Source organism: Rhea americana, unplaced genomic scaffold, assembly GCF_003343005.1.
Source record: "Rhea americana isolate MKP2758 unplaced genomic scaffold, rheAme1 scaffold_25, whole genome shotgun sequence".
Classification (NCBI taxonomy): Eukaryota; Metazoa; Chordata; class Aves; order Rheiformes; family Rheidae; genus Rhea; species Rhea americana.
The window spans coordinates 4,726,074-4,732,703 of NW_028186368.1; the positions used below are offsets into that span (position 1 = coordinate 4,726,074).

General features: G+C 43.0%; 1 protein-coding gene across 1 annotated transcript in view; it reads right to left on the reverse strand.

Moving 5' to 3' along the window:
- The window catches only part of GRIK2 (glutamate ionotropic receptor kainate type subunit 2), a 414,190-nt gene that overhangs the window by 406,500 nt on the left and 1,060 nt on the right, over positions 1 to 6,630 (reverse strand). The gene's annotated exons all lie outside the window — the stretch shown is intronic.

A 6,630-nucleotide genomic window follows, 5' to 3' on the forward strand; every position in this document is an offset into this window, starting at 1 on the left:
AATAGGGGGAAAAAAAAGAAAACAAGGAAGTAAGGGAAGAGATCAAATGGTTCAAGGTGCAAAAGAAGCAATTCACTTTCAAAATTGATTTCCCCTCACACAAAACAACACAGAACTACATACAACTTAGAAATACAAGGATCATTTGGTACTTCAAGATTTAGCAACACCACTGAAATCAGATGGATTATTTATGAAACAAGGAAATATAAGATTAGATACATTCAAATGGTAACCTTAAAGAGAGAGAGAGGGAGAGAAGAAATCATCACACATTGGTTTAAAAATTAATGAAGTCTCCTGAAGAGTTTCTGAAAGTCTATTGAGCTCTCCCTGGACTGCTATTCTACTAGAGTGTTACTAAGTCTAATAATAAGAATTAGTGACTCTAACAAGCAGTATTTTTCACATAGAAATAGATACAGAGATTTTTATCATTTCCACTTCAAGTGAGTTTTAAATGAAAATTACCATTTTATTGAAAAACAGTTTTTAAAATAGTTTGGAATGAACCTAATAAAATACATCAAATATAATAAAACAGATATTCAGCTAATGTTAATGAATATATTTCCCCAAATATAAAAAGGAAATTCTGTAAGACCTATAAATAAATTAACCTTCTGATGTGTTGACGAAGACAAACCATTGTTATCTCTAAGGACTACAACATAGATATGCTTTAAAGTTTCACTCACATTGCTCTAGACACTTACTCAAAATAGTAGTGAAGAACGTTTATTTATCTACCATAGGTAGAAAGATCTGTCAATGGAACAATTTAAAAGCATATATTTGAGAATGTGTGTTTCATTTGAAACATATATCAAACAAAACTCTCAGACAAGTTCCTAGAAGAGTTATTGTGCTTCATAATGAATTAATATCTAGCAATTCTCAAGGAAATCTGACCACAACTCAATCCAAACCAGCTGCAATTTTGATCCAAGTGTATCTTTTGTAGGAAATGTAAAAAGAGCAATCTGGGGAATAGCACCTATGGATTAATTCCAATTTTACACAGAAGAAGGGGGAAAAAAAAGCTTTTGAGGTTTTATTTCATTAAGAATTGCATTTTTAAGTGAAAATAAGAATACACTTTTTATAAGCTTATGTTTAATGTTTTATATAGTATTACAATATGATCTAGTTCATCCAGAGCTGGCTAAACTCAGTAACGGTAATAAGGATCATTGCATATTTGTTATGTATTCTTTGCATCACTGAAAGTTTTGGTTGCTTATATTGAAGGCATTATATAAATATAAGACTGTTACCACTGTAGAAGCCAGAAGATCCAAGGGGAAAAGAGAGCACAAAATAATAAGCATTAATATGGTACTAGTGTTTGATTCTCCATTTTCCACTTGTGACTGCATAATGATATTATGTTATCATATTGTTTAATCTAATCTTCCAACATACATTACATTATTACAAGCTTATTCAGGAAACATCAATTTGCCTTGCAGATTGATCAGTATGGAAATAAGGGACCTTCTAGTTTCCCTTTTGCATTATTGACAGAACTTCTAGTAATTGTTCCTCCGGAAGAGATTATAAAGGGTGAAGGTTAGAACTAAGAAAGAGACAAGGTAAACAAATTAAGTAAGGGATGAAGACCTGCGATTATTTGCAATGACTACAAAACACTCATTTTAGCTTTTTCTAAAGCAGGGGGATTTTCTCTTTTATAAAATCACAAATCCTTAATATTCGTGCTTAGAATATACAAGTAAATCTCTTTTTCTCTGGTTTCTTATCTTCAGTGACAGAAACCATTTCACTCATCAGTCACTTTTAAATGGGAGGTATTATTTGAAGTTTGCATCACTTCAAAGACAAATAACAGCCAGTAAGACGTGAATTCTGTTTCTCTTCACTTGATTCATCGGACAATTGTGTGGAAATACTTTAACAGGACTGTTGGTGTTCCAAACAGTGGAGTGAAACCGTCCAGAAATGCTCCAAAAAGCCCACATGGATGAAAGCATTCCTAACCTACATTCAATCTTGATAACGCAGTAATGAGTCTTTTAAAAGGATAATTCTAATTCCCCTATCTACTGCAATAAAGACTGTATACAGCTAATCTGCTTTGCCCTTTCAATTAAACTAGTCCAGGACGTTCGCTTTAGTCAGCACCCTGAATGAGTCATTAAAATTCTTGTTCTGTGAGAGTTGTGTGCAGTGCACTGTTGTTTCTAAATTCCATTAAATCCAAATGGTCTTTATCGCCCCATGACCACTGTGACTTCAATCAGCCAATTTAATTACCTTACAAAATTGTCAGCAGAAGCAGCAAAGAAAAACAGGAAGGGCTGTGACGTTATCAGATTGAAATCTTCCTCTGTGCTGTTTAATCTAGACCAGTCAATAACAATGCTTCTCACCTCCTTGCTGCCTTCCCGAGGCTCTTAACCTTACTCTTCTTTCAAAGATTTCTGTTGTTGTTTATAAGACCGATTTTGAACTCCTCTCTGTGAGAAGGTTAACACACATTGAAAGCTTCTTGTGCTTGGCAGTAAAATTTTCATTGCCTCTAAATATTGGAATTACATCTGAGGACTGCTACAGCAAGAGTTTCTTCTGCAGATTTTCAATGCATTCTTGATCCAAAGGCAGTCAGCTTTCCACGTCAAAAACAGAAATGTACATTCTCGCAATTCTCTCTTAAATACAGGCAGACAAGAAGATCCACATCCTTCTGATAAAAGAATGACAATGAAAAATCCAACAGAAAGTGCACATCCAGTAGCGCTAGTCCAGGTCCAATCTAGCAAAGCTCTACTTGATTACTCTTGAACACTCCTGTCTCATACCTGTTTGCAGAGAGCTAGATCTCGTTATTCTTCCAGGTCTTTGCTGGTTTTAAGTGATACAGTATGTCAAAATGGTCATCTGACTCCCAGAAGCATATTGTTTGACACCTGCTGGCGACTGCACAAGCCGTGGATTGGGCTGAGTTGGGCTGTTCTCTGTTTTAGCCAAGCACTCTMTTGTAAAAAATAATTCTACAGGGAGAAATTCAACTTGCTTGAGCCCAAGAAGCTTGGTAAAGTAGTATCTCAAAGGAAACCMATGCCAAACCTTCATGGAAGAAGCCTCTAGTGTGTGGTAATTCCCCTTTCTGTGTTCCCATAATGGAGTCRAGAAATAAGACTACCTTTTCTTCCGTTACAAAGAGTACATGATAACATTCAGGTTTGCTTTACAAATTTTACTATTATCTTGGTGTTGTGGAGGGTAGTAGAAATGTGCTGATTTTATTCTGTGTGCTTTTTAAAATGATATCAGTAGTGGGAAACGATTCTAGGAAGGGCTCAAAACCCTCCCTTCTTGGAAAGTACTCCATCTCCTAGGATTTCGTAGGTTTACTTTGCTTTTAGGCTTTGAGGGGTACTTTCCTTTCTATAAGGGTAATTCTAAACCATCGAGGTGCCTTTTCCATCTGCTTCAAGATAGCTTTCATTGGGAACACTCTCAGCACCAAAGCAGCAAGAAGGCAAGATTACAGGCACGGGCCTCTACTTCTATTTACCCTTATTTCTGAGCGCGTAGAAGTAAGAGGAAAAAAAAAAAAGTGTGGAAACAAGTACCAGGCCAGTTTTTCACACGCTTTCACGAAGGATAGGTTGGTAGCAAAGACAAAGCCCRAAAAGGGCAATTTAAATGAAGAAGTTTGGTTGAGGGTACAACAAACTGCAGAGCTGAAATAGGTGCTCCATGCATGAACAGCGAGGAAAAGAGGGGCTGTAGATACCTCGGCTTACATTGCCTTGGGGAAGGAGTAGTGAAGTGGGTTCCTACAAGTTCAGGTGAACAGTCGCTGATGGTTAACACCTCCTAATGGCTCGTTAACGGCTCCCAGAGGCGATGTTCTGCCTTATGCGGCGAAGTGCTGGGACGCCCTAAGGGAAGAAAAGGTCTTAGGCGAGCGGGCCTAAGAAAACGTGATGTGTTTCAGGAGTTGGAGGTGGACGCCCTGTCCGTCACAGCCAGAGAGGGGGCGGCTCGGCGTTGGGGTTATTCCCTTACGCGATGTTCCTCGGGAGCTGCTTCGCTGGCTCTGCTCTTACCGAGGGGCGGTAAATCGAAAAGTGACGAAGCATGATCCCCGATAACGGAACGGATCTGCCTACGATCACCTATTTTTGCTTTTGCATGGTGCCAAAAGATAAGGGAAAAGTTTCCGTCACACTTAGCCCAGGTGAGATAAATATTAAGCCGCTACTCCAGTGGCTGCTTTTCTCCCATCTCAGCCTAGGGTCTGCCTTTTCAATCCGCAGCAGTGGTTTAGGCTGCTCTTGTTTGAGACTCTCGAGTACCGCGGGTGCAAACCTCACCCTCAGTGTTTCCTGGGCTTGCTTTGGGGAAGCTATTCAGAAATGGTAAAGGAGGGAGTTTCGCAACCTGCCCCATAAAGCAAGATGTCATTTAGCAGGGGTGGCTAGTGTAATGTACAAATACTACGTTGCCCTATCACAGCAGCAGAAGGTCAGTGTCCAGGTGCCGCTGCACAACATAGGTAACCTTGCCCGAGAGTGAATTATTCCAGGATCTCACCAGCCTCTCCCCGTTTTTGCTTCATAAAGCGCAGACAAAAATAACCCCTTGCCTTTGACAGATAACCCATGAGGCTCGACTTCCCTGTCTGGTTGCTAAAACGTAGCTTGAGAGCGAGAAAGAGAGAGAGAAAGAGGACGTGCTGGCTAGTCCCAACAGTGACAGAAGCCGTGGGAAGGACAATGCGAATCCATGGTGGTTAATTTGCACAGGAGGAATGAGGGGGCTGGAGCTCTGGCAGGCTTCAAGCTCTCCCCTGTTGCCATAGCGCTGCTGGCTGAGAAAGAAGAGCGGGAGCTGGCGAGATGCCTTCCAGGGGGAATCTCCTCGGCTCTCGCGTCTCCTGGGGAAGGCAACGAGCATCCTGTCCCTGTGGTCTCAAGGGCATTTCGAAGGGACAGATTGCATAGGAACCTGGAGGGGAACTCCCCTCCTGGACATTAGCAAAGCTTTTCCTCTTCCTTCCCTTCACCCCCTACAGAGAGACGGAGAGATATGACCCTCTGGGGAAGGAGCTGGGCTTCTCTCACGGTCAGAGCTAATGTCATTCCACGTCAGGACTAGACTAAAGCCAGACTCCCTAAAGCAGAGACGTGCAACGGGCCCGGCTGAGCAGGGGAAAATTCTTCCTSGCGCTCTTACGTCCAAGTTTTTGCATACTAAAATAAACTAAACGACCACTCTCTACTTCTCTTCCCTAAGCCTCAAATGGGCGACAAGGGCGACAAACCCTTTCTTAAGGACAACAAAAAGCATTTCGTGCTTCAGAAGCGGACTTATACTTTGCTGCTACAAACAATGGAGTGAGCATAACCCGTTAACCGACCAAGAGGCAGTTTGCAAGGGAAGTTAGTCGACACATGCATGTGCGACCATGTCACTGGACACCGGGGTCTTGCTACATGACCATTCAGTCTCAGGATTATTATTATTATAATCATTGACAAAAATGTTGCACGCCTCCATAAACACACTGGACTAAATTCAACGAGGATGCTAATCTGAAGGAAGAGAGTTCATATCTTTCTAAATGGTGTGACTAGGTTGTGTTTGTTTGCATAGCTACTCGTGAAAGTAATTCAGACTCCTGGATACCGACCCTCGGCACCTCTCATGAATCCGGTTTCGTGTGCAGACAGACAGCTGGACAGCACCGGATTACAGTCAGCCCTGGCACTAATTTCACGGCCATGATTATGGAGCAGACTGAATGCAAAATAAAMCCCACAATGATATACAGACCCGTTTAGCCATGTCCAAAGAAACAAGCATTCTTGAAGACGGTTGCTAAGAGCAACGTGCCTTAAGCACCACCTTTAGACCAGATGGAAGCAGGGAATAAGTACTACTAGGAATTCCACACACGAGAACAGTAACAGCTTCTTGACTTTTTAAATCATTACCAACCTTCCCGTCGACATGAAAGTGTGTGCGGGGAGAAAGGGAGAAGGAGAGAATTTAAACAAAATAAGAAACACCCACCCCAAAATTCTGCTTTCCCCAGGCGAAGACAGAGCTTTCAGCGTCCCACCGAAATGGTTGTATCGGCTGCTAGAGCTCACCGCGGCCAGTTGCGGACGAGGGGAGAAGTCGCTCCCTCCCCCAGCAGTGCTGTCAGCAGGCGCAGAGGGTGCCCCTTGCCGCGGTGCACAACTTTCCGCCTTCTCCCTCCTCCGCTCCCCGCCGCTGCTTCCCCGCGGGGGCCCGCGCTCCACCCGCGGGGTCCGCGCAGCCCCGCGCCCGCGGGGCTCCGGCGGCGGCTCTCTCCGGGGACCCCCGAGCCCCTCCGAGGCGCACAGCCGCACCTCGGAGGCGCGGTGCACTTTCCCCACTGCCCTGCTCTTTCTCACTGCAAAACTTCTATCGGGGATGCACAGTGGCAGGAATTTCTCCCTCGCTCTCCTACTCTCTTACAGATACACACACACACGCACACACACACGGAGCTGTTAAGGTTACTTTCACGGTTCCAGTGGGACCCGTGATCTGCGGAATCGCTCTGCTCTCTTTAAAAATTCATAATTCATCCAGATTATCTATGACTTCTTTTTATTTCTCCGTCTC